This window comes from Malaclemys terrapin, chromosome 9, assembly GCF_027887155.1.
Source record: "Malaclemys terrapin pileata isolate rMalTer1 chromosome 9, rMalTer1.hap1, whole genome shotgun sequence".
Taxonomy (NCBI): domain Eukaryota; kingdom Metazoa; phylum Chordata; order Testudines; family Emydidae; genus Malaclemys; species Malaclemys terrapin.
The window spans coordinates 62,425,283-62,440,176 of NC_071513.1; positions in this window are offsets into that span (position 1 = coordinate 62,425,283).

Genomic DNA, 14,894 nt, shown 5'->3' on the forward strand with positions numbered 1-14,894 from the left:
AGAATAGAACTTGCCCCCGCGTGGGCCAGGTTCTAATGAGGAGGGTATATAACGGGGGGCTTGGCCTGTGGGCTATAAAGCCTGGAGCTAGGCCAAATGGATTACAGAGTGAGCTCCAGCTGAGGGGAATCCTGGGGAAACCGCAACAAAGGTACAGGAGCAGGCCTAGCTGTTCGGTACAGGGCCTTGTGGCAGAGCCTAGAATCCAGGGTAGGACTGGTTCTCCCACGGTCTCTAAGGAAGGGGATGTACAGGGCCATAGGAAGGGCTACCAAGGCCAGCAAGGGCAGGCCGAGCCAAAGTCAGGCTGAGGAAAATCCCCCAAGGGACAGAGGATCTTGTTTCAGTTAAAGACATTTTTTGACTTTTCGTTTGGGATGAGCGCGACCCAGGAAGGAGTGGACTAAAAGATGGTCGCCTGACCGAAGGGCTGAGTTCCCAGCCAAAAACCTGCTGGCGGGCGTGCTAGCCCAAGAAATCTGTGACCCCAGGCCTTGAAGGAAGGGGCACCTATCGGTGAGTGACCTCTGTTACAAGCCTGCTTCCATTGTGGAAACAGCCTGGTATTGGAGAGTGGTGGGGATGGCCTGTGGGCGAGGATGGCTGGAGGAGTCATACAGTCCTGCCACTGAGCGGTAACGTGATCCTGGCCAGGTCACTCCCCCACCTGGTGCCTCACTTTCTCTATCTTTGAAATGGGGATCATCCCGACCCACATTAAGAAAGGGTTTGATCCTCTGCTCTTGCTTCCCAAATCCCTGCCCTCCTTGCCCCACACAGGCCTCTGCCCTGTTGCTCAAACTCCCATGCACATGTTAGTGCCTGTGTCACCCCCGCAACTGCAAGGTCTCATGTACAGTCTCCTGCCAGCAAACTGAAGCTGCCACTAGATCCAGAATAGGAATCGCAGTTCCTGTGCGCTGCCCTGAATGGAGTCTAGACCCTGGGCATGGGGAAGGCCAACGCTCACATCCAGGTAGATCATCAACCTACTCCTTTGTCCCAGGAGCAGGAAGGCATCTGGTTCGTGCTCCCTTCGGTAGCTGGAGCTGCTGAGTTGGGAGTGTGGTGGGCAGAGATGGGAACAGGCGATAGGATGAATCAAGTTTCAGGGGAAGACTCCCTGTGTGTGGGAGATGATGTTGCCCCTCTGTGGGGAATCCCTTCCTTGCAGATGCTGGGCTTTGGGTGCTGGACTCTGCCAGGAAGCCCAGCTCCCATCCCTAGCAGCTTGGCTGTTCCCTACACTGCTGTGCACCAGGCCCTCTGCAGAGAGCTGCTCTGGGCAAGGACTACAGAGCCTGCTGTCATCCTTGCAGGTTCCATAATCCTGACCCCTGGTCTCCCTCCACTGGCAGGCTCTGAGCAAGGCCTGCCCAGAGAACATGGATGACGAGCTCTCGATCCTGCTGACAGCACCCCCCAGCACAGACAAACTCCAGCACATCTTGGAGGTGAGCAGAATGGGGAGGGGCAGCAGGGGTTTTACCTTAGCCCTGGGGACTCCTAGAAAGAAGAGACTGGAAAATCCATGTTTCTATTCGATCCTTCCGAGTATGCATTCGTGATATAAACTCACTGGGTGACCTTGGGGTAACTCACTTCCCCCTTACGGCATCAGTCTTCTCCACTATCAAATCTACACTGGGGAAGAAGGACAGAAGCCCCGACAATCACCTGCACCTCTGGGTGTATGGTCCTGGGAGCCGAAACCAACTGGACTATCTGCCCCATCTCCTAAACTGCTCTGTCTTTCCCTCCTAGGGCCTGTTCCTTAGTGCTCAGCCTGGCCCCTTCCCAGCTTGTCCCTGACCTTTAAAGGACGCTCCAAGCCCCTCCCATGCCCGCTTCCCTTGGGGTCTCTCTCCTGGCTGAGCACAGGCTGCCCTTCTATCTCTCAGCAGGCCTGGGTCCTTGTCACAGGCTGCGTCTTGTCACGTGACCCCCACACTTATTCCCTTCACCCTAGGGAGCTGCATCACCTGGGCCAGGTGCAGTTGAGCTCCAACCCCTTTCCTGGCCATCTCACCCTGGGACAGGTTGAAACTGGTAACCTGTGGGTAACAGTAACTCTTTGCTCGCAAAGGTGCTGAAGACACAATGGAAGAGGAAAAACCTTTGGCCTGGATAGAAATTATTCCGACTGAAAGTGAATGAGAGAAAAGAGGTCCAGAGTTCTCTTCCTAGCAGCAGAAAATGTAGCGATTGATAGAGGTTCAGGTCAGAAAGGACCATTATGTGCATCTAGTTGCCCCTTCTGTATAACTCAGGGCCTAGAATGTGACCAGGTGGTTCCTTCAGCCAACCATAGCATGGGACTGAGCCAGAGCACGTCTTTTGGAACGACATCCACATGCAGGAGAGCCAGCTGGCTACCAGAAAATCTCTCTTCTGCAGTGACGTGGGGTTAAGGGATACGGGGGAAAAGACATGGAGGCTGTGACTAAACTTAGAGCAGGGTGGGGAACCGAGACACAGCTGGGACCTGTCTACACTACAGGTCTGTTGTGCATTTGTAATCTGCTGACCCCCACATGTTGTTCAGAGCCTATGGACCACACAGCTCCTAAAGGTACGTTTGTTCTGTGCTTATCCGCTATGTACCAGCAGGGCTGGACAGCATTTCTCACTGTGATGTGGGGAGCAGGTCCTGGGTACTAAGGGTCTGAAGAAGCTCTCAAGGACTAATTTTTTAAAATAATTGTTATCAATGAATTGGGAGAAAACATACAATTACTGCGGATAAGATTGGGGGGTGACAAAATACAGGCAGAGTGGTAATTCCTGATGGGGAGAGGGCAGTGATATACAGCGATCTGGCTCATTCGGCCAGCTGGACCCATTCAAAGAAAACAAGTTTGAGCAGAGTCCAGTGCAAGGTCCTATACGTAGCCACAAGGCACGCCGGCCACACCTCCAGAATGGGGACGTGTATCCAGAAAAGCAGTGACTCTGAAAAGGATTTAGGGGCCATAGTGGAGAAGCCACTCAATATGAGCTCCCAGTGTGATGCTGTGGTGAACAGGGCTAAAGCCATCATTAGACGAAGGAGCAGAGCCGTAAATAGGATAGGGAGGTGACATAGCAGCAGTGAGACTGCTATTGGAATACTGCCTCCAGTGTTGGTGTCCTCCTTTGAAAAAGATGGTCCTAGGAATTGGAGCTGGGGCAGCAAAGAGCCACCAAATGTTCTGAGGGCTGGAGAAAAATGCCTTCTAGTGAGCTATTGAAAGAGCTCAACCTGTTTAGCTTATCAAAAAAAGATTGAAAGGTGACTTCACTGAAGTGTTGAAATGCCTTAATGGAGAGAAAATATTGGGTATTAAAGGGCTCTTTAATCGAGCAGAGAAAGGCAGAGCAAGACCCAATGGCTGGAAGGTGAAAAGAGACAAATTCCTATGACAAATAAGGCACAAATATTCAACAGCGAGGATGATTGACCACAGGAAGAAGCTACCATGGAAAGTGGTGGATTCTCCATCTCTGGATGTCATTAATAAAGACTAGATGCCTTTCCGGAATGTGTTTGCCCCAAAAGTAGCTATTGTGGTAGACAGGAGGCCTGTGATATGCAGGGGGTCAGATTAGATGCTCTAACGGTCTCTGCTGCGCATAACGTCTATTCATTTCTGAGAAATCGAGTGTAGCATTGGGAGCAGCCTCTGCTTATTAAACAATCAGTTTGTCAGCACCTGCAGGACAATTTGGTTCTTAGGACTAGTGAGCATGGACTTGTCAAGAACAAATCATTCCAGACCAATCCTAGCTCCTTCTTTGGCAGGGTTAGGGGCCTAGTGGAGGTGGGTAAACAGTAGATGTGATCTATCTTGGTGTTAATAAGGCTTTTGACACAGTCCCATAGGACATTCTCACAAGCAAACAGATGCTGCTTAGCACTGTCAGAGCAGCTTTTGCTGGGGGATTCTCCCAGCACTTTCCAATAGTGGGAAAGTATGAAATCCCCATTTGACTGCTGGGGACAGAGCCTAGAGGGGGCAGCAACTTACCCCAAGTCCCACAGGTCAATAGGAAACCAGCAATGGAACCCAGGAGTCCTGACTCCCAGTTCCCTGCTCCAATCACTCCAGCAGAGCACACTCCCTCTCAAAGCAGGGGGACCGGACATGAGGGCCTGGTTGTAATTGCCAGCTGTGGGAGGGAGTGTGCAGCAGTGGTTAGTGAAGGGGCCTGGAAATAAGGACTGCTGGGTCTATTGGAGAGTGTCACTAGGAGCAGTGCATAAGATGAGGTGTCCTATCATGTTTACTCAGATCAGATTAGGACATAATAGAATGGCTGAAATAGTTTATTTTATTTGTATTGTATTATTTTGCAATTGTTAAGAGCAGCAACTACTTAGCTCAGACTGAAGCATCTTATCTAATTTTTGAGATCTAAGTGTCTCCTCTTTGAGTGCCACGAGACAATTTAACACATTGTGACAAAGAATTTTCATTGCCACTTGTTCTGATTTCAAGAAACAAACTGGTTTAGTTTGAATAGGATTTTCGGACTTGCGCTCATGTACGTGACCCCTAATACTCTCTCAGTCCTCAAAGAGAGACCTCGAGAAGGAGACTTGCTGAAGGAAAGCTACAGGGGACTCAGAGGTTTCCCTGGCCCTGTGCCCCTGTCCTGCCTGGCTGATGTCAGCATCCCTCTGTGAGGTCACCACCTCCCCTGCACCTTTGGCCAATAGGCTGAGGTCCTGCAAAAGGCCTTTGTGATGTCACTGTCACACCCACCCCTCCCCTGCAGTGCTAATGTCCTGCCGCAGGCCAGACCCTTTGGAGGTTTGAGCTACTCCCTGTGGATCACCCCGCTCAATGAGTGTTCATTCTAGGAAGCAAGGCGGGTAGACAGGAAAACAGCAGAGGCTGCTCCCAATGCTACACTCGGTTTCTCAGAAATGAGTAGACTTTATGGGCAGAAGAGACAGTTAGAGCATCTAATCTGACCCCCTGAATATCACAGGTCTTTCTGCACCATATGGGGCAGGCAGAGCTCTGCCTGGGTGCAGGGGGAATGGGATGGGGGTAGATCAAGGAAAGGGGGGAGGGGAATGGGTGTGAGGGAAAGAGCTCCTGTCCCAGATGAAGGAATTTGGGGGCAGAGGAAAGGACCCTGCTCCACAGAGAGGGGAGAGGGTTTCTGTGAGTGCCAGGGGGCTCCATTTCCCCTTCCACTAGCTCCCCATTTACAGAGAGCCACAGCAGTACCTGCAGCAGAGAGTGGGAGTTGCTGGTGGCCTCAGAGGCACAGGCCCTGCAACGCCTCGGGCACCTGGCGCAAGTGCCGAATGATACGGAGCTGGCGCATCACATTGGCCATGACGTCCTCCTGCTGCAAGGGAACGAGAACCTGTCTGAGACTCAGACGCCTCCGAGGAATCAGGGGGGATTAACGGCCCCTGGAACCAGCAGCATTTCCACCCAGCCCCTGCCCACCTCTGAGGGATGGATTCCCCCTCCTGACCCCCAGGATGGAGTCTTGTTGTCCTTCCTAGTGACCTCCAGTGGCAACCGCCCTCCTTGTACGGGGAGCTCCTGCCACTTCCCCCTCAGTGCCCCTGACAGCTGTTCCACCTCCAATCCACAGCTCAAGTTCTCAGACCCCTCTCCTCCAGCCCCACCCAGGTTGGGTAAGGAGGGGACTGTAGCAGGGGGTCAGGAGGGATTCTGGCAGCAGTGAAGTGGGATGTGGGGAGGTTGAGACCTTTCCCCAAGTCACCCGCATCCCATTTCCCTTTCCCCAGCCACTAATGCGGAAGCCGCAGGATGGCAGCCCTGGTGAATGGGATGGATCGGCAGCCCCTGCTGACTAGGGTTACCATACGTCCGGTTTTTCCCGGACATATCCTGCTTTTCGGCAATCAAACCCCCGTCCGGGGGGAATTGCCGAAAAGCCAAACATGTTCGGGAAAATGCCGGCCGGGCACTTCCCCTCCCGCGGCTGGTCTGCTCCGCTCCTCCCCTCTCAGACTTTAAGAGCCGAGCTGCCCGAACCAGTGCTACCGGTTTCGGGCAGCCCCCCCTGCCTCCGGACCCCGAGCCACGGGCCAGGCACTTCTCCTCCCCGGCTCCAGCTGAGCTGCTCCGCTCCTCCCCTCTCAGACTTTAAGGTTCCAGCTGCGCTGGGGAAGCGCCAGCCGGGGGCGCAGGGTCTGGGGGCTGCCCGGCAAACCGTGAAGCCGGTAGCGCTGGGGCAGCCCTTTCCCCATGGCTGGGAGTGGGAGGGAGGAGGGGGCGGAGTTAGGGCGGGGAAGGAGCGGAGTTGGGGCGGGGCTAAGGGTGGGGAAATGGGCGGGGCCAGGGCCCGTGGAGGGTCCTCTTTTTTTATTTATTAGACATGGTAACCCTACTGCTGACTGAATCCTCCTGTTCTCTCCAGAACGGGCCCAGCCTTGCCAGCAGCAGGACAAGCGTCCCCCCCCCATGTGCCTCAGCCCTGCCTGGTCAGACGCCATCACCCGTCAGTCCTTGGCCTCCCAGGCTGCCAGTGATGGGAGCAACTCTGGGTGGTGGCTCGGGTGACACAGACACCAGACCACTAGGAATTGGGTGCGGCCCTGTGGGACAGGAGAGTCTCGCAGAGGGCACTTGGGGGACTCTCCTGCCCTTCCCAAGAGCGATAGCACCCTGTCCTAAGAACATAAGTCTGGGATGAGGCAAAGCTTGTCGTTAATTAGCCTGGCTAAAGAGCTGGGTGGAGCTGCTCCACGGACAAGCTGGCTCGCTCCTGCTCATGGAGGTGAATTCATCTCCCTTCCCAGGAGCACCTGCTCTCCCTTTCATTCCCCACCAGGCTCCTTGTGCCAGGCCAGCGAATGGCCACAGGATGGGAATGAGGCCTGGGCCCCGCCCCAATCTCCTGAGTCTAATGCAGCTGCTCACCTTGTCCCCCATCAGCTGCTGGGTTTCCCCCAGGAGGGAGTAGGTGACAAGGAGAGAGACACACACACATTTGTCCTTCTGGTTGCAGGGCTTGTGTCCTTCCAATCCCATTGGTGGCTGCACAGTGGGCAGAGTTCTCGCTGCGTGCCCGGCCCAACAGAATTGCAGGGCGTGGTGTGGAACACAGAAAGAGATAGAGAGACTCATCCTCCAGCCGGGGTCAGTCTGAGAGAAATTGGCTGGGGTCCGTCTCACTCTTCTAGCGGGTGCCATTTCCCAGCTGGGTTCCTTACCCCTCTGGTGCAGCAGCAGCTGGTAGAGCCGGTAAACCCCCTCCCTGGCCTGCCGGCTGATGTCCTTGGCTGGGTCACTGACGGACAGAGCTAGCTGTGCCATGTGGTGACCCATCCTGGGGAATTCCGCTGAGTTCTAATGGACGGGAGAGGGAGAGGGGACTCCATCAGCATTTTCCTGTCAGCTCCCAGTCCCCCCCGGGCCAGGACTCTCCTTCCCCTCAGCCCCTCTGCAGGAGATGCTAGAGGATAGGAGCTAGAGGCAGACCCTTAATTTCCTCTGCCCCCAAGGAAGCCTGGAGCACAGGGCTGTGGGCAGGGCCCTCCATGAGGACTTGCTTCCCGCTGCTCCAGGATGACAGGGAGGCATGAACCTGGAGCACAGTCCCCTTAAAAGCCCAGAGTCACCACTTAACTAGGACAAGAAGAACTTGACTCAAGCCAGGCTCACTCTCTGCTCTGCCTCTGCCTCCCCAAGAGGAACACTCCTAACCCACAGCCCCTGCAGCAGCAGATCCTACAGTCCGTCGGAGCCAGCCCACCTATCCCTGGAGTCAGGAAGCTGGGGTCAGAGGTCACTTACGTCAAACTCAGGGAGGGTGATGGTGGATCTGAGCAGGGCCGTGCTGCTCTTAACGGCCCTGGCTCTCTCTCGCGGCCCCCTGGACACGATCCAGTAGTTAATGTGCTGTGGGGAAAGGAGGCATTGCACTGACTGCCCTGACCAAGGATGCCCACTGGGGGCCCAGCTAGGAGGACAGACTGGAAAATGGATCTAAGAGTGAAGGTAAAATTGCCCCCATCCCTCTCATCGGGCTCACCTCCAAGATGTACTGGAGCCTGTCGGTGTCTGGGGACTCTGCCAGCAGGTTCCCCAGCATGGCATCCAGGAGGTCTGGCAAGACCCTAGGCAGATCCTGAAAGCAAGGGAGAGCCATGGGTCAGAGTTAGGGAAACTGGGGCTACATCTGCCACAGGATGGGAAGTGGGGTCTCTGGGAAGCACTGGTGAGACCCCAAACACATATCCTGGCCTCTCTCATTCACATCCCACTGCAGGCAATTAGCAAGGATTCATGGCAGGATGACAGCTGGCTCATCTATCCATGACTTTAGCATGATCTACCTGCACTTGGGCGGTGTCCTTCTCCATGCCCAGGGTGAAGACAGCGTGCAGGGCACCTCGGAGGAGGTGGGTCTCCAGCTCTGGCTCCAGGGCAGGCGTCATGGTGCTGGCAAGAGAGAGGAGCCGGTATTAGACTGTGCAGTGCGGGGATGGGACTGGCACCAACACGCAGGTGAAACTGCAGTGAAATAGGCACAGGCTGGCAAGAAGGAAAACTGAGGCACCGAGCCAGGGAATGACAAGGCCAAGGTTTCTCAGACAGACAGTGGCAGGGCAGGAATAGCACCTGTTCCCTGGACCCTGCTGCCCCTCTGTATCTGATCCTGGGAGTGAGCCTCTCCCCAAAGCCAACTCCTTCAGGAGCCCATAGCAAAGAGACCCCCCCAGACTGTCCTGGACTCCCTGAGAGGTGCCTCCCCCGAACTGGAGCACCAAGGACCAAAGTGGCAGCATCTAGTGTCAGTGGGGTTCATGTGGCTCAGGCCAGACCCCTGGGCTGGGGACCCACCCCCATAGCACTGATCGAGGGCCTGGGCCCAGGGTGTTCACAGCCCCGCCCTCACCTCTCCCTGAGCCCAGCCTGACTCCTCACCTGGAACAAAGCTGCGGCGCCCATCGGCCTCGCTGCTGCCCGAGTCCCAGGCACTGCTGCTGTCCCCTGGGGAGCGGGCCGAGCTGCTGGTGGTGGGACAGGGATCCTCCACCTCCTGCCCTGGGGAGGCTGGAAGGTCCTCACTGATGGGGCAGGGCGATGCCTCCTGCTGGGAATCAGGGCTGGGCTCCTGGGGCCGCTGCTGCCCACACAACATGCCCCAGAGTCACCCTGCCCGGCTCCCCTCCTGCGCTGGGTCCTGCCTGCCCAGCCGCATCCTGGCCCAGCTCCATTTCGACCTGGCCTCTCCCACCTCGGCGCCTGCGCTGGGAGCGGGTTTTCTCCGCCAGAAAGCTGGGCACTTCCACCTCCTGGCCTGGCCGGGAGCTGCTTCCCCGCCAGTGGGGATGGAGGAGCCGCTCTGCTCCTGGGGAAGATGGCAGCTGCTTCCCTCAGGCTCTGGGGCCACCTGCAGAGCCTTCTTCCTGAACATCCTCAGGAGCCTGGCCATCCTGGAACCGAGCGGGGAGCGGGCGTGAGTCTGGGGTCAAGGCAGCCTCTCACTAACCAGCCTGTTTGGTCCCTCCCCATCCCTGTCCCAGCCAGAGCAGCTCCTCCTCCCCCACAGGGGTGCACGTAATGCAATCTACACGCACTGGCAGGAGTTCATTGCATGATCTGCTTCCTGCTGTTTGGTTCTGGGCTGTTGGAGTATGGGCTTGCAACCATCTGGGCACACATATTATACTAATTGCATCTAGACCACATCTCCCTAGTTTGTTTGTGAGAATGTCCTTATTAACACCAAGATGGATCACATCTACTGTTTACCCACCTCCACTAGGCCTGTAACCCTGCCAAAGAAGGAGCTAGGATTGGTTTGGAATGATTTGTTCTTGATAAGTCCATGCTCACTAGTCCTAAGAACCAAATTGTCCTGTAGGTGCTGACAAACTGATTGTTTAATAAGGAGTTCCAGTATCTTTCCAGGTATGTTAATGGATGGGAAGATGTTCTTTTTCAGGGATCTCTGACGAGAACTGGGGCACAGCACTTAGTTTGTTGAGGCCATAAAATGGAGACAGGCACCTCTTTTCTTCTCCCAGCACCCCAGATACCTAAAAGGGTGGGACTCACATCCCTCAATGGGCTTTAAAAAAGACAATGGTTACAATGTGGCCTCGACCATTTCTGGTTTCTGCAGACTAGATGTTTTAGCAAAGTTTAGAATTCCTTGGTGCTCAACACCATGAAACTCCCCTTTCTCCTTCACAAAGGGCTTTAACGCCCCTTATCTCACCCAGGCTGTCGACTGCCCAAAGTTGGAGAATTGTCCCTGTTCCCACTGCAGAGCACCCCCCACGACACACACACAGAGTCCTCCTGGTGGTGGGAGGGGAACAGAGGAAAGGACAGAAGACGTAAGAGATGAAGAGAAAGGAGGGAGGGATGGAGGAAAAGGTAAAAGAAAAAGGACAAACCCTAATGTCCCCAGTGATTCTAAGGGACAAAATCCCAGGTGAGGAATAAAATTCGACCACCTTAAGCTACTGTTTTCCATGCCTAGAATTCAGCTGGCGCCAGATGCATCAGACTGAACAGGTTCCAAACCTCTCGGAGGCTCTTACCTTCTAAACAGGGACGTCTGTTTTCTAGTAAAATCAGGAAAAAGAAAAGAGAAAACTCAAAAGAGGTTCCTCCTGGCGCTCATGTACGTGAACCTAAATACTCTCTCAGTCCTCAAAGAGAGACCTCGAGAAGGAGACTTGCTGAAGCAAAGCTACAGGGAACTCTGAGGTTTCCCTGGCCCTGCGCCCCTGTCCTGCTTGGCTGATGTCAGCATCTCTCTGTGAGGTCACCACCTCCCGAGCACCTTTGACCAATAGGCTGAGGTCCTGCAAAAGCCCTTTGTGATGTCACTGCCACACCCCCCACCCCTGCAGTGCTAATGTCCTGCCACAGGGCAGACACTTTGGAGGTTTGAGCTACACAAAGAGGAGACACTTAGATCTCAAAAATTAGATGAGATGTTTCAGTCTGAGCTAAGTAGTTGCTGCTCTTAACAATTGCAACATAATAAAAAATAAAATAGACTATTTCATCCATTCTATTATGTCATAATCTGATCTGAGTAAACACGATAGGACACCTCATCTTATGCACTGCTCCTAGGGACACTCTCCAATAGATCCCCATCCTCCACCCGCCGGGAGGTAGGTAGGGGCGGATTGTTATCCCTACTTGAAAGAGGGAGAAACTAAGGCTGAGAAAGGAGAATTGACTTGTCTTAGGTCACACAGCCAGTCCGTGGCAGAGTTGGGAATAGGACCCAAGAGCCCTGATTTTCAAACTAACCATCGGATCTTGAATTTCAGACATTGAATGACCTGAATAAAGTGCTCTCAAGTGAGTTCCAGACCAGCAAGAGTTCATAGTAATTATTCAGCAAGTATTTTAGGAGAACTGGAATGGTAGAGAAAATAATGAACTGCAGAGAAGCAGCAAAATTTGTCGAACATATGACTGGTTATGACTATTTACTTGGTCTTAAAAGAAAACAACAGGGACCTGAGTCTCCTCCCTGTCAATAACCCCCTGCTCAGCCAATCAGGGTAGAGACCGAGGGGCGGGAGGATGAGGGTTCTCACCAGAGAGCCCAAAGGATGGCCCAGGTCACCGCTGGGGATCACTGTCTGAGCGCTATTTCAGCCCCACATTTTTCGGTGGACCTCCCACAATGGGAGTTGTAGATCACCCCCCACGACACACACACACCCCTCCTGGTGGTGGGAGGGGAACAGAGGAAAGGACAAAAGAAGTAAGAGATGAAGAGAAAGGAGGGAGGGATGGAGGAAAAGGTAAAAGAAAAAGGACAAACCTTAATGTCCCCAGAGATTCTAAGGGACAAAATCCCAGGTGGGGAATAAAATTTGGCCACCTTAAGCTAGTGTTTTCCATGCCTAAAATTCAGCTGGCGCCAGATGCAGCAGACTGAACAGGTTCCAAACCTCTCGGAGGCTCTTACCTTCTAAACAGGGACGTCAGTTTTCTAGTGAAATCAGGAAAAAGAAAGGAGAAAACTCAAAAGAGGTTCCTCCTGTTGGTCACATACATGAACCCAAATACTCTCTCAGACCTCAAAGAGAGATCTCGAGAAGGAGACTTGCTGAAGCAAAGCCACAGGGGTTTCTGAGGTTTCCCTAGCCCTGCGCCCCTGTCCTGCCTGGCTGATGTCAGCATCTCTCTGTGAGGTCACCACCTCCCCTGCACCTTTGGCCAATAGTCTGAGGTCCTGCAAAAGGCCTTTGTGATGTCACTGCCACACCCACCCCTCCCCTGCAGTGCTAATGTCCTGCCACAGGGCAGACACTTTGGAGGTTTGAGCTACTCCCTGTTTATAACCCCGCTCAATGAGTGTTCATTCTAGGAAGCAAGCCAGCTAGACAGGAAAACTGCAGAGGCTGCTCCCAATGCTACACTCGGCTTCTCAGAAATGAGTAGACTTTATGGCCAGAAGAGACAGTTAGAGCATCTAATCTGACCCCCTGCATATCACAGGCCTCCTGTCTACCACAATAGCTACTTTGGGGGCAAACACATTCCGGAAAGGCATCTAGTCTTTATTAATGACATCAAGAGATGGAGAATCCACCACTTTCCTTGGTAGCTTCTTCTTGTGTTCAATCATCCTCGCTGTTGAATATTTGTGCCTTATTTGTCATAGGAATTTGTCTCTTTTCACCTTCCAGCCATTGGGTCTTGTTCTGCCTTTCTCTGCTAGACTAGAGAGCCCTTTAATACCCAGTATTTTCTCTCCATTAAGGCACTTCAACACTTCAATGAAGTCCCCTTCAATCTTCTTTTGATAAGCTAAACAGGTTGAGCTCTTTCAATAGCTCACTAGAAGGCATTTTTCTCCAGCCCTCAGAACATTTGGTGGCTCTTTGCTGCCCAGCTCCAATTTCTAGGACCATCTTTTTCAAAGGAGGACACCAACACTGGAGGCAGTATTCCAATAGCAGTCTCACTGCTGCTGTGTCACCTCCCTATCCTACTCACGGCTCTGCTCCTTCGTCTAATGATGGCTTTAGCCCTGTTCACCACAGCATCACACTGGGAGCTCATATTGAGTGGCTTCTCCACTCTGGCCCCTAAATCCTTTTCAGAGTCACTGCTTTCCTGGATACACGTCCCCATTCTGGAGGTGTGGCCGGCGTGCCTTGTTGCCACGTATAGGACCTTGCATTGGGCTCTGCTCAAATTTGTTTTCTTTGAATGGGTCCAGCTGCCCGAATGAGCCAGATCGCTCTGTATCACTGCCCTCTCCCCATCAAGAATTACCACTCTGCCTGTATTTTGTCACCCCCCAATCTTATCCGCAGTGATTGTATGTTTTCTCTCAATTCATTGATAACAATTATTTTAAAAACATTAGTCCTTGAGAGCTTCTTCAGACCCTTAGTACCCAGGACCTGCTCCCCACATCACACTGAGAAATGCTGTCCAGCCCTGCTGGTACATAGGGGATAAGCACAGAACAAACGTATCTTTAGGAGCTGTGTTGTCCATAGGCTCTGTGGGGGTCAGCAGATTACAAAAGCACGACAGACCTGTAGTGTAGACAGGTCCCAACTTTTTCTCGGTTTCCCACCCTGTAAAATGGGGAGAACAAACAAAACCTTGATTAGCTCCATTTGATAGCTGGGGAAACCGAGGCACCCAGCGGTGCAGAGACTCCCTCATGGTCCCAAAGCCAGGAATAGAAAACAGCAGATCTGATAGCCAGGTCTGGGACCTAACCCTGGTTTTCCTGGCCTTGCTGCTCTAAGTTTAGTCAGAGCCTCCATGTCTTTTCCCCCCCGTGTCCCTTGACCCCACGTCACTGCAGAAGAGAGATTTTCTGGTAGCCAGCTGGCTCTCCTGCATGTGGATGTCGTTCCAAAAGACGTGCTCTGGCTCAGTCCCATGCTATGGTTGGCTGAAGGAACCACTTGGTCACATTCTAGGCCCTGAGTTATACAGGGGGGGCGACTAGATGCACATAATGGTCCTTTCTGACCTGAACCTCTATCAATCGCTACATTTTCTGCTGCTAGGAAGAGAACTCTGGACCTATTTTCTCTCATTCGCTTTCAGTCGGAATAATTTCAATCCAGGCCAAAGGATTTCCTCTTCCATTGTGTCTTCAGCACCTTTGCGAGCAACCAGTTACTGTCACCCACAGGTTTCCAGTTTCAACCTGTCCCAGGGTGAGATGGCCAGGAAAGGGGTTGGAGCTCAACTGCACCTGGCCCAGGTGATGCAGCTCCCTAGGGTGAAGGGAATAAGTGTGGGGGTCACGTGACAAGACACAGCCTGTGACTAGGACCCAGGCCTGCTGAGAGATAGAAGGGCAGCCTGTGCTCAGCCAGGAGAGAGACCCCAAGGGAAGCGGGCATGGGAGGGGCTTGGAGCGTCCTTTAAAGGTCAGGGACAAGCTGGGAAGGGGCCAGGCTGAGCACTAAGGACAAGGCCCTAGGAGGGAAAGACAGGGCAGTTTAGGAGATGGGGCAGATAGTCCAGTTGGTTTCGGCTCCCAGGACCAGACACCCAGAGGTGAAGGTGATTGTCGGGGCTTCTGTCCTTCTTCCCCAGTGTAGATTTGATAGTGGAGAAGACTGCTGCCGTAAGGGGGAAGTGAGTTACCCCAAGGTCACCCAGTGAGTTTATATCACGAATGCGTACTCGGAAGGATCCAATAGAAACATGGATTTTCCAGTCTCTTCTTTCTCGGAGTCCCCAGGGCTAAGGTAAAACCCCTGCGGCCCATCCCCATTCTGCTCACCTCCAAGATGTGCTGGAGTTTGTCTGTGCTGGGGGGTGCTGTCAGCAGGATCGAGAGCTCGTCATCCAGGTTCTCTGGGCAGGCCTTGCTCAGAGCCTGCCAGCGGAGGGAGACCAGGGGTCAGGAGCCTGCATTAGCACCGGTGTGCCATTGACCAGGAGCCGGCT